Source organism: Astatotilapia calliptera, chromosome 15 (genome assembly GCF_964374335.1).
Source record: "Astatotilapia calliptera chromosome 15, fAstCal68.1, whole genome shotgun sequence".
In the NCBI taxonomy this organism is placed as follows: domain Eukaryota; kingdom Metazoa; phylum Chordata; class Actinopteri; order Cichliformes; family Cichlidae; genus Astatotilapia; species Astatotilapia calliptera.
This window is the reverse complement of record NC_137436.1, coordinates 23,440,489-23,458,221: the sequence shown is the minus strand read 5'-3', so window position 1 is coordinate 23,458,221 and position 17,733 is coordinate 23,440,489. Positions and strand designations below refer to the sequence as shown.

The window sequence follows — 17,733 nt, the reverse complement described above, 5'->3', positions numbered from 1 at the left end:
TCAACAAAACCCAACCCCTGACCTTAAACCGAGGAGAACCTTAGCTCAGGTGGCCTGGTGGATATTAAGAGGTTAAGAAGTTAATTGCATCAACATTACCCCTCCAAAATCTAAGAAATACTTTTTTGTGCTTTGTGCCACTTGCATTCAGTTTCTTTCACAGAAATTCGCGCACACAAGAAAACGGACATGCACGAAGACGCTGTCAGAACAGCTTGTAACTGTCTAGTGCAGCCGTTGACATTTGTCACCTTCGATATCCTCAAAAACCACCTGACACGCACAAGCACACGCAGACATCATATGCATTTTTGAGTGCACCCTGTGCAAGCACTGACGCACATCCTGTGCATGTCTTCTGCTCTGTGTTTGTTTGCATGAGTGTGTAACCTGGTGTGTGCAGAAATGACACAGTGTGAAGTTTAAAGGCCCACACGTTTATGCTTTGAGGTGCAGATAGTAATCTCTGCTTTACATGATCTATTTCTGTGCACGGTCCGCCTCAACCACACACACACACACACAGAAACAAAGACTCGTGGGTGACAACACATACAGTTATAGAAGAAAGCATGATGTGAGAGCCAGCGGGAGATAGAAAAGAGAAAGACGGAGGATTTTTGGATTACATAGTTCATCTCATCCTTGATACCAAGCCGCCTGTTTCACAGGAAGAGGAAGTGACACCGCTGACTCTCTCTCTCTCACACACACACACACACACACACACACACACACACACACACACACACAGTTTCTTCTGCTATCCATCATATTTGCAACCAACACACATTTGAAAAGCAAAGAACGCAAAAGCCCAGTCCCTAATCTTCAGCCACACACTTCTTCCATCCATCATTTTTAGTGTAATCTTCACCGCAGCAGTCACTTCACGAGTCCTCCTTCATGAATTATCCTCCATCTGTTTATAGTCACTGCTGCATCAGTATTTTTCTTCCAGCACAAGCACTATTCTTGCACAGCTCCTTTACTCTACTACTCCGCTGCTTTGAACTCAAATGCAAAACATTTGTCCTTGGTGATCATTGTCAGGGGATGCTAGTGCTTATGACTGTTTTCTGTGTCTTGACCATTAACCTTCCCATTATTACTGGAAAAGGGGCTTATATCAACTACATTAAAACATTAATGGCCCACAAAAAAAATCATTTTCGACCTGACTTGCATATTAATTTTAATACAAAGCAGCTGTACAAGGTCGGGAATAAGATCTGCATTCAGTCTTTTGATGCTACAAAGCACATCATCTTTTTTTTTTCACACAGTAGTAGTGCGTTGAGGGAATGAATGCATTGTTCATCTGTGTTTTTCTAGTTTCTTGCACTATATGAGGCCGTGGAGGATGTTATTTAGAGGGTAAGCCAAGAATATCGCATAAAAAATTATGTCAAGATTTCTATTTGATTAAGAGAAAATCATAAGATTACACACTCGCTTTAAGATTTTTAAAAACTCAGCATCATGTTTCTTTGTGATCGTGGCATCAACTAGCAGAAAACTAATGTGTCATGTTCAGCATTGGGAAGTTATGTGTAGTACTTGTACTTTCCCTTCTTTAAAAAACCCCAACATGCTAAGTTTATGCTTCCTACGTCAGCGTCTTACAAGACAGATTAAGAATCTCTTTTGTTAGCATGTTCTGGTTTGACTTCCTGATAAAATAAAAGATCATTGGCAAGGACCACAACCTCAAACGGGTTATACAATGCTTACTGATAGGGAATGGTAGATGGATTTTAGGCCTCAGTTAAAGCCTTACACTGAGGTTTGGGGAAGGCGTCGCAGAGGATCAGTGGTGCTTCCCAAGCCAGGCAGATCCCTGTGGTACCAATGACGACAATAAACAGGCACACGAAGCGGGAAGGCATTTATATCCTGTACATAGCTTGTACTCACTACAGCCTGTACATACTTATAGAATATTCACAACATACTTCATACCGTGTACATTATAACATACCATAATAGACCCATTTCTGTAATATACTCACATATCTATATTATTGCTAATATATATTGTAATATATCTATATCACTAAGCACTTCTGGATGGATGCAAACTGCATTTCGTTGCCCTGTACCTGTGCATGTGCAATGACAATAAAGTTGAATTCTATTCTATTCTATTCTATTATAGACATACAACTGGAAGAGGGGTTTATGAGATCTTGCTCCTGAATTTTGGATAAATTATCCCCAATTGAAAAGAAATGAGTAACGTGAACGAACGATCTGACAGCTTCCAATAACACTGAATTACCGGAGACATTAGCATGACAGTTGTTGTCCCACTGCTTCACCTAAACAGCCAGTCATCTGCTTTAGCTGCTTCAGGAAATATATTGCCAGGGGAGCATAATTACTCTTTATCATAGTAAACTTATAGAGCACCTCATTTTCCTCTTATTTGGTGTTCACAACACCATCTATTCAGCACATTGGTGGGATGAACCAGAAACATTGACCACGTCAATAAAACCTGAAAATTTAACGACTGTGCTCTTAATCTAGCTGGGCCTTTAACTAGTTTCCAGGATGGTTGCTGAGTGGGCAAGACTGCTATTATTATTATTATTATTATCTTAACAACACGTGTGCTGACTTATTTTTTTTCTTTACTTTGAATTTAGGAGACTTAAAGTGATAATTACTGTCAGCTGAAAACTATTGAAAAATTGTGTAATATTGAGAATTGTTTGGCTTTGCAAATATGACATTTTCAAAATTAAACAAGAAGGATAAAATTAATGCCAAAGGTTTTTTTTCTTGCATTCAAAATTTGTGATTATATTTATTGAGTAGTAATGATTTGTTTAATTCTGTACAACAATTAATTCTCAAGATCCTTTCAAAACGTTTCGGTATTAAACTGTATAAGAAGCCATGCAAAAGACATTTGTTATTTTCTTGTGTTTAGTCTTAGAAAAAGTATATTTGTCCTCAACAACTGGCATGAACAATTTTCTGGTACACACACACACACACACACACACACACACACACACACACATATACATATATATATATATATATATATATATATATATATATATATATATATATACATACATATATGATGTAAGTTTGTTTGTTTTTTTTTCTTTTTTTTTACATAAGCCTCATTTGTTTTTTTGGATTTTTTTTTGTATATCAACAGAAAAAGCCACGCCTTCTGTCAGTTGATGTCTGTCAATGACAGTTCCAGTAAAATGCGATGAGGTGATGTCATCATGAACTCAGAAGCTCAAACAGAGACATGAAGATAAGCTGTAACTTGACTTGTTTGGTAAAGGTATAAAACCTCAGGGCAGTAATTCCAGTTTGAGATGACAAAATCTGAGAATCAGTGACATGCATATGATGTCTGGCAATTCTGCACTTCTTGCTATGATACAAACCACTGCTGCCAGCCTGGGGTATATGTTTGCTTTTATTACACCAAATATTATTTTATTTCATTTTTCAGGCAGATTGGCCATCTTTGTGAAAGCAGAGTTAGAAGAGATGGGTATACATTTCCGTTGGATTTCCGTTGGATTTGGATCCTAACACAGCGTCTGCTTCTGCCTTTACTCACCATAATCAGCTCAGCTCGCAAAACTTTGGTCTTGGCAAACAAAAGCTCGACCTGATTATTGTGCGTGCGAGGAGGAAAATTAGATCATTTACCAAACAGTACAAAGCATGTTAATGAAAGAGAGTCACAGAAATGTGATTGCAGGCAGCGGGAACGTTAAAGTGAGCTCTATCATTTGCACTCCCAGCTGAGGTCGCACCTCCAATAACGAAGCTGGCCAGTTTCCCCGGCAACCAGCCAGGAGGAAACAGTTGAGAGTAATTCTGGTTAAATGAAAACAGCTCAAATGGCTCCTTGTCTTACCGTCTGTTTTTTCTTTATGAGCCTCCCTCTCTCGCTCATCACAGAAGAATCAGCCATTTTAAAAGACGGTTATTATTGCAGAGAAGCACGACTTCTTAAATGAAAACTCTACTCTTGCACAGATAGTTGAAATATTTTCAACTATTTTCAACATTTTTTCTACACAAACTGCATTTTTAAACAGTTTTCTTGACTTTTTTTTTTTTAATTAAAGTGACCTACTGTACTTTTCCTTATTATCTGCCATATAGAGTCTGTTAAAGTTGTGGATGCTCATATTAAACATGGCCAAAGTTTCAAATAATGAGGTCAGTGTAAGTTCAAATAATCCATGTGGCAGAAGTTTTGGCTTCAGACTGGTCGAAATGCTCCTTTTATGCTGAGTGATTTGACGACAAAGAGAGGATGTCCTTATATGGACATCTCTGACTATCTTCTTATTGGGGAGTTTTTCCTTTCCGCTGTTGCCACGTCTTTGCTCATAAGAGGTTGTGTAATTGTTGGGTTTTCTCTGTATTATTATAGGGTTCTTGCCGTAGAATATAAAGCATGCTGTGGTGACTGCTACTACTTTTGATATTGCAATAGGCAACCAGTCACTAGAAGCTGGCTTAAAGGGCAAAATGTCACCTGAGCTATAAATTTATTTATATTACTGAGTTTTAAATATCTTCATAGATAATCACTGACTTGTCAAAATTGACCTCTATTCATTGCACCCGAAATGTTTTACCTAAACTAGCTCATAAATTACTCTATTTTGTGCGCAATGACTGGATGTCATATATTATTTTACACTATCCGGTCGTTAAGTGATGACGTGACGAATCCTACTTCCGGGCCTAAAGTAGTCTGCGTTTAATATGGCTTTTGTGTTGTTAACATGTTTAATGTTTTGTATTTTCTTCTATTTAATCTCAAAAAGCTCCTAAAACAGTCAGTGATCACCGTTGACCTCCCTCGGCTTTTATTACCGCTAATCATTTATTTAAGCTCAGTTTTTAAAACCTTAGGATGTAACTACAGCCCAGCGCATGCAGCAGTATATGAATGACTAACCTCGTATTTTGGATGGATTATCTCAGTTGTTCTCCTGGCTGAAGTTTGGTCCTTTTACAGCATGCTGCCATGCGATTACATTTGTTCCTGACCACCGAGAACACTCACTTTAACTTTTATCGAGTGGAAAAAGGTTAGCTTGTTTATATTATGCTAACATAGCTGTGTCGCTAGCGGTCACGTAGCACATCATTATATACCAGCTAGCCAAACTCCAGTAACCCTACAAACGTCACTGCTGTTTAGTTTTCTGTCTTCATTTATGTTGGAAGTGAGAACAGAGCTGTGCATTTTAATTTGTTTCCAAAACCCCGCAGTCAGGACATGCTATATTGTATTTAGATAGAAGCTAGCGAGCTAACGCCCTGCTAACTTCTAACTCCGTTAAATGTCATAAATTCCGTTTTCATGGATGCCTGGATGTTAAACTCAGTTGTTACACCTGGTAGAGCAGACACTGATCATTTTATTAAAGATGAAAGACTTTAGACAGTTTTTCAACTCTCAGTAATGCCATAGTGATCGTTTGATATATGGACCTGCAGCGGAGTTTAGGCCCAGACACGGCTAGTGACGTCAGACTTTGCGACCGGGTAGTCGCGATATACAAGTACACAGTGGTTATTAGGTTTGTGGATCCTACCTGGTGCAACCGTTTGCTTTCTGGTCCGTTTATCAAGTCCACAAATTGCCCCTAGAGGAGAAAGACAGATGACAGAATTAGAGCATGATGGCACTCTTATGCAAAACTGCCAGTTTTAAACACACTTTGTGTGCTACATGCATACAAATGGCTGCCTCCTGCACTGGAGTCATGCTGATTTCTGACATATTGCCAAATGCCCATGCAGTCTGTATCGCAGTACGGTTGTGAAAAAAGCCCCCCACTGGACCGACAATATGAACATGGCTGGGGGATGTTTAACCCACCCACTGCCCAAAGCCACATTATCACCAAGATGTGACCCGCAGTATTTGCATAGTTTTGGCTTAGTGCTGCTTGTCCTGTAGTTCAAAACAGGAGAATCTTCAAAAAGCATGCAAATTTCCTTTTTGGCAGAGAGTTAAACATGACAATCAATATTTTTGTTCATCTTTGTCGATTAGGCTACACCCAGCAAAACCAGACATGTTATAAATAATCAAAATCTATGGGGGGCCTTAGAAATACTAAAAACGGCATTTGTATCACACTTGTCCTAAAAGGCCGGTCATCTGCGTTTGAGCAGTTAAAGCAATATTACTCTCTTTTTTTTTCATTAGATTTGGCAATTTTATATATGCAGCTTTTCCTTTCTGAACGGCTTCTTGGTCCACAAAAAACTGCCCTGGGGTTTTTTCAAAGATGACTGCCAAGTGGTGAGAAAAAAAGAGTAGAAATAATAATATTTCCCTTACAGCTCACTAATCTACAGCTCACCAATTAAAGCAGTTACACTGAGTCTATTTCATGCCTTTTAAACTGATGTGTAAAAATGATAAATTACTGTTTTAATTGGAGTATTGCTGAAGAGTACTTGGTAACCTTCAGTTGGTCGCCTAACAAACATCCAATGAAAATTATTTCCCTACAGCAAATAAGATTTTTAGTTTAGATAGATTAACTTTGTGGCAACAGTTTGGGGAAGGCCCTTTTCTGTTTCAGCATTACAATGTCTCCAGACATGAAGCCAGGTTCAAGAGGAAATGGTTTTCAAGTTTGGTGTGAAAACACTTGGCTGACATCAAGGCCATAAAACACTTTTGGAATGAACTGGAATGCGTGTTGTCAACCAGGTCTTTCATCCAGCAGCAGCGTTGTACTGAACCAGATTAAATCCCCGACTGAGGTGGGGAGAAGTTTATCCCAGGAGACCGACACCACACCTACCGCCAATTTAGAAACACCAGTTAACCTAACAAGCATGTCTTTGGACTGTAACAGGAAACTGGAGCACCCAGAGGAAACCCAGGCAGGCACATGCAAACTCAAAACAGAAATTTCTCAGCCATCTAGAAGGACAATTAATCTTCAGAAACAGTGGCCCCACATGAATCACAAGCCCCACTCTCCTTGATGAAAGTTCAGTGTTGCAGGGAATTATTACTTTCTGGCCGTCTCACCCTCAAAACACTCGGCAGCCTTGCTTTGGTATAGGATCATAACCAAAATACAACTAGTTGGCAACCAACTGAGTCAAGTGTCCAATTCCAAAGAGAGCCATCACAGACCAGACTCATCGGCACAGACTGACTCAGTCTGACTCCAGCGTGTTAACAGTTCTTCTGCATTTAGAAACTAGACAGCAGTTATTTTCAAAAACTCTTGCCCACAAGACTGACTGCAGTCCATCTGAGTTACACAAGGCACCCTGTGCAACTGCCTTGCGATCTATATGCAATCCAAAGATTTAAGGGAATCGGCAATGACTGATTTTTTCCTAGTTCTAAGGAGGTTTCTGTCCTATATTTCTTAATATCACTGAGCAAAGAGAGCAAAGGGTCTGCGCACTTATAAATTAATAAAAATGAGAAATAAGTCATTAAATATACTAAGGTGTCGTTTACCATAATTGGCAAGCCTGCCAGGTGAGTGCGTGGGAAACAAAAGTGCATTTGTGTTATTTCAGCAGTTACTGACAATTGAAAACTGTTCAGGTTTGAGGACGTCTCACATTTTCAGTCGTTTTTGAAGGTGAGAAAGTTATAAGACACTCTCGGCGCATGAATATCAGCGTAGAATTGAAATGGGTGTCAGCTAAAAACACACAGCAGCAATGCTTCTGTAATATCTTCAGAACAGCAGAGGTGACATGCTGATCCTGTGGTTTGTAATCATAAATTCCTAAAAACACGTCTTCAGTAGCTGAAGTCTCTGCTGCCATCTTAGAGGATTGGGAACATTTGACACTGCCATATCAAACCCCACAATGAATCCAGCAATAAGCAAATAAAAACACACGACATTCTGTCTTAGAGCTTCAGATCACTCATGTCATCTGTTTGTCATCTTGATTTTCGCTTTTCTTTTGTCACTTTTTTCTTTGGATGTGATGTTTTTCCATTGTTTTATTTTTTTTAAGCCCACTGGGGTTTCTGTTTAGTCTCACCTGCTGAGATTGGATTTTTTTTTCATCCCCAGATATTTTCTGAAGTGTTTTTATCTTTTGTATGGATATGCAAATCACTCACCCTAAACCTACAGTAGCAGCTGTCTCTGTGTTTTCACTGTGATAATATCAGACTGGGCAAACAAAGCCTGGGAACGGCACACCGATACCAGCTAGAGTGTTTAACGCAGTTTGTTCTTACAGATTTGCATTAACTTTTGATGAAAAACACAGGTTAGATTAAGCTGTAAAAGTAAATATCAATGCATAGTTCAATTATTATGATTTTTAAAAACCCAGACATTTGTGGTAGATCTTTTGTAATGAGCTTTAAGGGGGAAAAACCCTCATATGGATTACACATAATCAGTTTGCAATGTTTTTCTCATTCGAGTAATCATTTTTTAATCATTTTCATCATAATTTACCATTTAAAGTTTATCTGCTTACCCTAAATCTGTCCAACCTTCGTCACTTGGATTGACTACATTTCCCAAAATGCCTCTGGACACCCCCCAGAGAAAATGCCAGGGTTCAGCAGGGTTTTACCTACACTTGGACTCATCAGTGAAGTATGAAAGTGAGAGTTTCCCAGTGAGAGAAAGTGAGAAGTTTTTAATTGTGCAAACACTCATTGCAATGTATTCTGGTTCGGGTTTCGTTTCTGTGGGTGCAGATATTTAAATACTCCCGGTATGACTGCAGAGCGTCGGCACAAAATAGCGGCAGTAAATTCTGAGTGACTAACATCAGAAAGGGATGTATGTTGGTGTTTGAGATCACAGATTTTTAATCATTTTAAATCATATTATCATACTTAGACATCTAAGATTTAAAAAAAAATCAATACAAGCGAGCGTCTGGGTGTTAATGAAAGCAGGAGTTTGACTGTGTCATCTTACTTGTGAAGTAAGAAATAATTCCTACTACACTCATGATATGAAAGACTTGTATTTACTATTTACTGTTCACTGACCACTTTATTAGGTACACGTTGCTAGTACTGGATTACACACCCCTCTTGCCCCCTCGTGCTTTTCCCTTTTTTGGTGAGCTGGTGTGAACTGTAACCTCAATTTCCTGTTCTTAGCTAACAAGAGTGGCAGACAGTGTGGTCTTCTGCTGCTGTAGCCCATCTACAGTACTTCAAGCTTCAATTTGTAATGCATTCAGAGATGCTCTTGGTTATAACAAGTGGTTATTGTGGCCTTCTTGTCTGACCTCTGACATCTACGAGGCATTTACGACTGCTGTTCACTGGAGATAGTTGTGTGGGAAAATCCCTGTAAATCTGCAGTTTGATAGTAACAAAAAGTCACTTAAATCACCTTTCTTCCTTATTCTGATGCTTAGATTGAACTTCAGCTTGCAGGTTGTCTGGACCATGTCTACATGCCTAAGTACATTGAAAAGGGAGATGGCCTCAGAAAGGAGCTGAAACTGGTTGGGATGAAGTACAGGGCTGCAGCAAGACTCGGTATAAACAGTCCAAGAATAAGAAGAAAGAGCAGCATATAGATCACCTTTAAATCTTTCCAAATGTCTCCAAAAACTGAGAAAATATGCCAGTAAAACTGCATATAAGTGTAAGGTGATCAAATTCTGTCTGATCACAAGTCCAAAGGCATCCAGTGTACAGTTATAGAAGACATGTTGGCAGAGAAGGTGTTGTATTTGATTTCAGGCCCTTATAGCATACAGTGTCATGACAGAAAACAGCAGCTTTTACAATGATATTCAAAATTATTCAACTATAGTTTAAGTTGTCAAATTGGCAGTGTAGAGTACAGTAAAGGAGAACAGGATGACGGTGGTGTCATCTGGGATTTCCTGATTACAAAACACTGATTTAGCTCCACTGTCTGATGCATAAATGCATGAAGTGAGACTAATTACAAGCTGCTGAGAAAGTAGGCCAGTTTGAGTAAAGGTCTCTCTTTCTCCTTCTCTCCATTTATTTCTGTAGCATCGCTATGTCCATTTGAAAAGCCGCAAACACACACACAAAAACACGCACAGCCCACAGCATGTTCAGCGCCTGACTTTGCGTAAAAAGAGATTAGATTTCAATATCAGCCTCTTTTCCCCTCCCTCTACCTTTTTGTTTAAAAACCTGCAATATAACTGGCTGATATGGACCAATGGACAATAAAGAGTTCATCGCTGATTGGCTGAGGGACAACTAATGTCCCAGCACATGACATGCTCGCACACTGTTCTCCTTTTTCCCTTCTTTCTTCACCTCCTCCAGTCCTCCACTCCTCCACGTGTATAACGGTATGAAACTAAACCACTGTGGAACGATTTATCTGGTACACCCAGTCAACCACCTCATTAGGCTTTGTGTGTGCATATGTGTGGATGTGTCTTAATAATTCACCCGTCGCTGTCAGGACCTCGGTCACCAGAGCGCTCTCAGGTTCCTTTACAGCTCTCAGGTGATCGCACACACTCACACACACACAGGGAAAAATTGTGCAATTGCATTCAAAAGCAGCACAATGCAATGAGATAAACTTTATACGAGTTCAGTGTGCCGTTCGCTGAGCGCAGTGTTAGCGTGCTGTGGGTGCATTATGTTGCAAAGCAAATTGTGCACTTCTTTGTTAGTAATAATCCACTCTGAGGTATCTCATACAATGGTAGTACAACAACAGAGTGAGTGAGGCAAAGGACAACAATATACAGAGTGGAACAAAGTTCCTATTGTCAAATCTTTTCTCATGGAGTGAAATCCAGCAAGGTTAAATGATATAATCTGAATATCAGCGGCTATTTTTTCACTGAACTATGACATGTGGAATGTATTTTTTGGCAGTAAAATATGAAATATGAGAACGAACTACTAGATGTAACCCTATTTGGTTCTCTTTCAACTTTTCAAACTGTTTATCAGTCAAAAATACAATATTTACTCTTTATATTAGGGTCTATAGGTTCATGTGCACGTGCATGCTTTTACCAGCGAATCAGTTCCGAATGAACACCCTGCACACCAGTGAGTCCCAGCTACAATGAAAGCTGTGTGCATCTGTATGTGTGAAGGGGTTATGTCTTCACACCATGCCATACATCTGCAGTCATTTCAAATTCTCCAGCTATGATGTGTGCACTGTGATAATTGACAGCAAATGCTAACCTAACACGTCTGCAGCGAACCGGCTGCAGCACAGTCAGCGGTGAGACAGACGAAGAGACAGGAGGAGAGGCAGAGCGCTGCAATAAGAAGTATGTGAAAAGAAAAATGGAGGTTGTCAAACAGACATTTGGAATTGAATTCTCTGAATTCTTGTGTTGAATTCCAACTATTCAAAGTAATTTAAGCCTTGCTATTGTTTTTTGAGCCAAACCGGACACCGTGAGTCCAAAGTTCCTGCTGCATGCATAAGACTTTCTGGACAGTGGCATCTTGCAGATAAATGTAATGTAATCAGATGAGGATTCTGGTCACAGCATGAATATATGTGTGGCCACATGACAGATAAGAAATATTTATTACATCTATGGCAAATCCAACAAGGAGACATGTTTGAAAGCCTTGAAGAAAACTGGACATTGAGTTTTTCAATTTGAATTTTGAAATAATGGTTAAGAGATCCTTTATTATTTGGCATAATTCTCCCACTATTTAAATTTAAAGCTGTAAAGAAGCTGTTGTGTAAGATTAACAGTCTAAACGCTGTATTTTTAAACTCAGTATAAGCCCAAACTTTTGAGGTGTGGAGGTTTTTCAGAGGACTGTGACTTCTGTCTGCTAAACATTTGGTTTTCAGACTTTTTTGTTCTCCAGGCAGAACAAGAGAAAAGCCTATGTGAATAATAAAGTAGCCCCTCGCTTATCTGATCTGGTCTTCTTTGATTGTATTGTCATTCGCAGCCACTTTTGACAGCCCTTCAGTGGAATCTGGACCTATATCTTCTTATCAGACACTTCCACACATTGTTCTTCTGGTTCATATCCAGTGCTCTTTTGAAGCAGTTGAAGGGATGTTTAGTTTCACAAGTGCCTTTTGAGCTATATGCCATATGTTATCATTCAAGAGCCTCCACAATAGCTTTTGCAATACTGTCTATGGGTAATTTCTCCTTTAGGTGGTGGGTCACACTTGTGGTTAGTTGTAATTTGCCCCACAAAAGAAACAAGCTGTTTACCGTGTTTGCAAAGGCCTTTGATGAGCCATGCCATCACCTGGAAACTGCACAAGCAGCCTGGGTTTTTTCTGTGACAGAGGCTTTTTAGGGGAAATGAGTTAAAACAAAGGAGAGACGCAGTGGATTTGCAAGTCATTCATAATGTTTTTCGCAGTTATACTTCAACAATAATGTATGGATTTCACAAAATCCCACAACACCTCACAGAACACCAGTCATCCAGGAACCACGGCATGACGAAAAGTAGCACAATCAACTGCTTCACTGAGTCTGACTCAAATTCCCACATCAGGCACTGGTGACAACAGCCGAGCGGTTGAGCCCGTTCGGTGCAGCTCTACTCCGAGCTGCTTTCACAGCTCTTAACTCTTCTGTTCATTATCCAGTGAAAGTGTCGAGCGTGCACGATGCTGATTGTCAGCGTGTGAGGATGGCATGGGTAAATCTCCAGAGAATTCACAGTGAGCGCGTGTCATTTGTCCAACCTCCCGGACCTTCTAACCAGGCACCCCACTGCTGTAGTGAAAGAGTGTCTGAAGTGGACTACTTCCTGCTGTGTGCTGCACGTGAGAAACGGCATCTTTGATAGTAGTCCTGTGCTGATTCTAACAACAAACGGTCAGCAGTTTAAAGGCACTTCCCAGTCACACAGCAACAAGTTCCATTTGTGTCTTTTTGCTAGTTTGTGACTTAATTGTGATTTAACATCAAACAAGCAACAAGTGAAGAATGGTATCCACGGCGCTGTCTGCAACCTTTCCTCTCTCTTTCATTACTTGGTGGGAACATTTGATGGCACTTACACTACTGTTATCTTCACTTTACTTTCACTTGTCTGCTAAAATTAAAGGAGTGAAGAATAAATACATTACACAGTTTAAGTTTTCTTATCTTGTTTCTGTTACGTGTTATTTCATTAATAAATGTATTGATTTCTTCGTTACAATTCCTTCTCTGTTTTAGTCTAACTTTATGTTAAACAAGAAAAATATATATTTCCGTCCCTTTTTCTTGAAGTTAGAGTCAAAGAAGACTCAATATCAGTATCAGGCCTGAGAAGGTCAGAACAGTACATCACCAGACGTAATTTTAATGTCCTTGAATTTATACAGTGCTTTCCTAGTCTTACTGACCACTCAAAGCACTTTAAACAATTACATTTTTAGCTGTACATTCATACAGCACTTTATTCTACACACTTAAAGCACTTGATCTTATTCATCATCATCTTTGACCAACATCCGGGTCGCTTGTAACAACCTTGTTACAACTAAAGAAAGTTGCACTGAACTTTTTCGTTTTTGGTGACTGATTGTGAATCGCTCACGATCATAACAAACTGGTCGACCTGAAGTTGAACAAGCAACAACCTCAAACTCAAGTTGGGAGGCAACTTTCAATCTGAAGGCAATCGAGCAGGTCGCCTGGTGGAAAGCAACTTGTCGCCAAACATTCGCGGTCTGATTCAGACAGACTGTGATCACTCTTAGGCAGCTGGTTGTCACCACCATCCTGCAGCATTTGCATCACTATTTATGATATGATATGTTTTATAATCTCCTTTGGGAAATTCGCTGCGGACTTAACTGCTTCCCAGGAAACATCTTAGCAAAGAGTCAATAAACATTAAAATTTAAAAAAAATAAATGAATCGACAAATAAAGGAAAGTAGTCTATTTATAATCACAAACACAAACCACTCAACTTAAAGGCAACGAACACATATTGCACAGAAAACTTCAAAAACTGTTATTTAAAATCTTTATTGAAGCTAAATGATTTTTTTAAATTCTTGGGTTGTAATTCCAGGACTCTATTTTGGGATTTATGGAGGAATTTCATAGTTTCATTTTCTAATCTTTGAGATCCTGGAAGTAGTTATCGTCAATTTCTGTTCAATGTGTATTTCTGTGTATGTCAACACCAACAGTGAATTGCTGTATCAACACAACCAGACTGCATGTAATTGACAACTTGACCCCAGTCAATTGCAAACTGATAGCAGATGAACTCTGTCTTATTTCCATGTTAACACATTAAAATTGCGTTGAAGAAGGCAACTGACTACAAGTGGTCACATGCCCAGTCCCATTCTTCAGAGCAACCGTTTCAAAGGCAATGAGATTACACGTTCATTGCACACAGTTGCCATAATTTTTGTTAGTGTCACCAACCACTGGTTGCCCTAGGGTGACTATAGCATAATGTACATCTCTTCAGGAAGGAACCAGAGTACCCAGAGGGAGCCCATGCAGTCACAGGGAGAATAACACTCTGAAGGCCCCACCCAGATGGAGTTCGAACTAGCAACTTTCTTGGAGTGAGGTGACTGTGCTACCCGCTGTTATTGTAGGTTGTTACATATGTAGCTTGTTGTTACATAAGCTCACACTGCTTCACCGACATAAATGACTTTCCAGACAGCTGCTGCTTAAATCTGGCATACTGATCCATGCAGGCAGCTGCCCTTGAGCCAACACCGCTGTTACGGCCAAGCCACCGGGCTATCCATAGGCTTAAGAATGGTGTGTCCCAAATGCTAACACAGCAACTTCTAAATTAAAATGCTCCTGAAACTGTGCCAGCCCTGGCACAAGCATGATATATGTCAAAAAAAATCTCCAAGACATTAAGCCAAGGACTGTTAGCACTTTATGAACCTTTTCAACTCCGCTGCGTGCTGCTTGTACAAGGGTAGCTTGCTGTATGTTGGGAAGACATAAGAGTTCCCACAAGGCCTAAGTAATAAATTAATTGAATGTTTAGTGCTGAAAGTCTTCTCACACCTCATGCATGTTCTCCATACGCCTGTCCTCCCTGGTAACAGTGTACTTGTGTGTGTGCGTGCCTGGATGCTTGCTCCTACGCAGTAGCTACACCGCGATGGCCATCTGAGGTGGCAGTAGGACAGATGGTACGTAGGTCGGCCTTCCCCCGTGCACGCTCTCAAACATCCATCCATCACTGACACGTGCACGCACAGAGTCAGCAGCATGTTCCCTGACAGCAGAATACATACTGTAATCATCTCTTCAGCTGCAGGCTACAAATGCCACCAACACCATGAGCACATTCAGGACTCACTTCTGTGGCTGCTTTTTCCTTCTGCAGCTTTGACTGGCGGAAAAGAGACATTCATCTGCAGTTATTCTTGCCATATTTCTCATTATTTCACAGTCTCCAAAGCTTTTTACTGTTTCTATAAATAGCATGCGCATGGTGTCCATTGTAGTCTAAAATTAGCCACCATCCCTGAACAAAAAGATAATAAAAACACACAAATGCATTATTTATATAAAATTGTTATTGATTCCACTTTTGCAATTTGACTTTTACTTTTCATTAATTATGAATCTATAATTTCTTTCACTTTTGTTTTATACTTTTTTTTTAATCTTTCTTACAATTTATCATAAAATGTTACTTATTTGATAACTGCATGCTTTTGTAGAGAAGCTCTTTGTTTGAACTTTCTGTCACACATTAAACATCAAACAAATGCTCTGAGATCCACAAAGTCATATTGGCTGCAGCTTGGCTGCATGCTGCCCTTCAGCTGTTTCAAACCTGCACTTCAGACCTCACCCTGCCAATCATGTGCACTGCTGTGAGTGTCCTTGAGCAGGATCTTACCACCTGTTGCATGCAGTTGCGTTAGACCCTGATCTTTGACCTCTGACCTAATGGAACCCAGCCTGCAGAGATGACCACTACGAGATGATAATGTAAATCTTCTTTGGAAATGGAGACAGGCTAACATATTTTCCAGGAGAGTACAGAGGGAGAGGGAGAGAGGGAGTGAGAGCAGGAAGAGCGGCAGGGCCGAGCCGTTAGTCGCAGTCTCCCCGGCTGGGGCCCCTCTCTATACGGCAACACGTCATGGAACATTCCCGGAACCAGCCAGCGCACCACCCACCATCTCTCTCTCCCTCTCATACACAGACACATACACAGAGGAAACAAACGATGAGCATATGAGATAAAGTCACCCCCATCCGAAAAAGAAATGGCCAGTGTTCCCCTATTCGTTTTCGGCAAGCACAGTGTAAACCAACGCTTAGGTACTGTAGCAACAAGAGTCGTTTGTGACTCTCTGAGGAGTGTCACACTGATCATACTGTAGCAGCAACAAGGAAATACCAAAGAGTGCGCGGAGGTCACAGCTTCAACTCACTTTTGAACATTCCACGCGCGCTATAGAGTGATTAAAGAAGTCTCACATGAACGTCAGAGAGAACTGCAGGTGAAGGTCTATTAATCAAACCAACCTGCCGTGGGTTTGTGCTAAAAACAAATCAACCTTCGGACGCAAAAATCACACCAATCACACACCATCCGAGCTTCCACTTTCATCGCTTCCTATCCACCAACACGTACCCTCCCTCTCTTCCTCACTGTCTATCTCTTCCCCGGCCTTGCAACCAGCCTGGCCGGGCAGGCTACTGCAAATTCCTCAGGATATTACGCAACCTGGGTAATCTGCATGCAATGCAATGCGTGCCCGGGGTATTCCCCCAGCATAGCCTTGCCTTTATAAGCTAAGCAAAAGCTCAAGTGCCTTGAAAAGATGCCATAAATGTCCACCATGGCGCATAAAATCCCACTGTCACTGTGATGTGTGTGAGAATATGATCCGTAAGCTTTCGTTTTCCCCTCTCCGCTCTTACCTTCTGTCTGCGCTCCGGCTGCGCGTCTCCGTGCGAAAATGACAACAAGCAGCCCGGTGACAGCAGATCCGATTCCGGGCGAGCTTCGCTCGTCGCTCCGCTACAAACAGCCAGGGGGTGGTTGTTAGAAATCCACAACAATCGAGGGGGGAGCGCTGGAAACGCCGCAGGGAAGAAGCCGGCGAGGAAAAGTTGCGCGTAAAATTGGAAGGAATCCTCTGCGAGCGGATTTCTGCTGCCAGAGCTCCACTCCTGCAGTCAGACAGACAGTAAATGTGTGCGTCTGACTGTGTTGTGAGTGTGTATGTGTGCGTGTGTCAGGGTGAAATCAGGAGACACATACACACGCACACACACACTCATACGCACACGGGGGTTATTCCAAGCGCCACTTCCCAGAATAGCAGCATAGAGGAGAGTGAGAGTGAGAGAGACGGAGCGGCAGAGAGCGAGGAGAGAGGGCGTGTGTGTGTGTGTGTGAGTGTGTGTGTGTGTCCGCTTGCAGGCGCGCGTCCGTGCAAATGTGTGTGCCGCTGTGACGTCGTCGGATCCCCCAACGCGCAACCAGGGCAGAGGGAGGGGAGGGGAGGAGGAGCAGTGGCCGAGGAGGAGGCTCTGTCTGCCGGCAGAGAGAGAGCAGGATTCCCCGGTCACCTCTGGAGCGACCTGTCTGTCTGACTGCCTGCCTGTCTCCGTGCCTTCTTTTTGCTTGCACATCCATAGATATATAGTAAAACGGAACACATTCAAAAGCATTATTTGCAAATTGTACTTCAAAATCTAGCACATGTCGTCGTATTAAAAAAAATCAAATATTTCTATTGTTTACAGATGGCACGACCTTATTGAATTATAGATGTCCACA

General features: G+C 41.0%; 1 protein-coding gene across 1 annotated transcript in view; it reads right to left on the bottom strand.

Moving 5' to 3' along the window:
• The window catches only part of hivep2a (HIVEP zinc finger 2a), a 120,419-nt gene extending 103,048 nt beyond the window's left edge, over positions 1-17,371 (bottom strand). Inside the window, exons 1-2 of the mRNA XM_026142552.2 lie at positions 16,869-17,371; positions 5,604-5,654 (exon numbers count right to left, since the gene is read on the bottom strand). The gene's annotated coding sequence lies outside the window, so the exon portion shown is untranslated. The remainder of the gene's footprint in view (positions 1-5,603; positions 5,655-16,868) is intronic.
• Between the last annotated feature and the right edge of the window lie 362 nt (positions 17,372-17,733).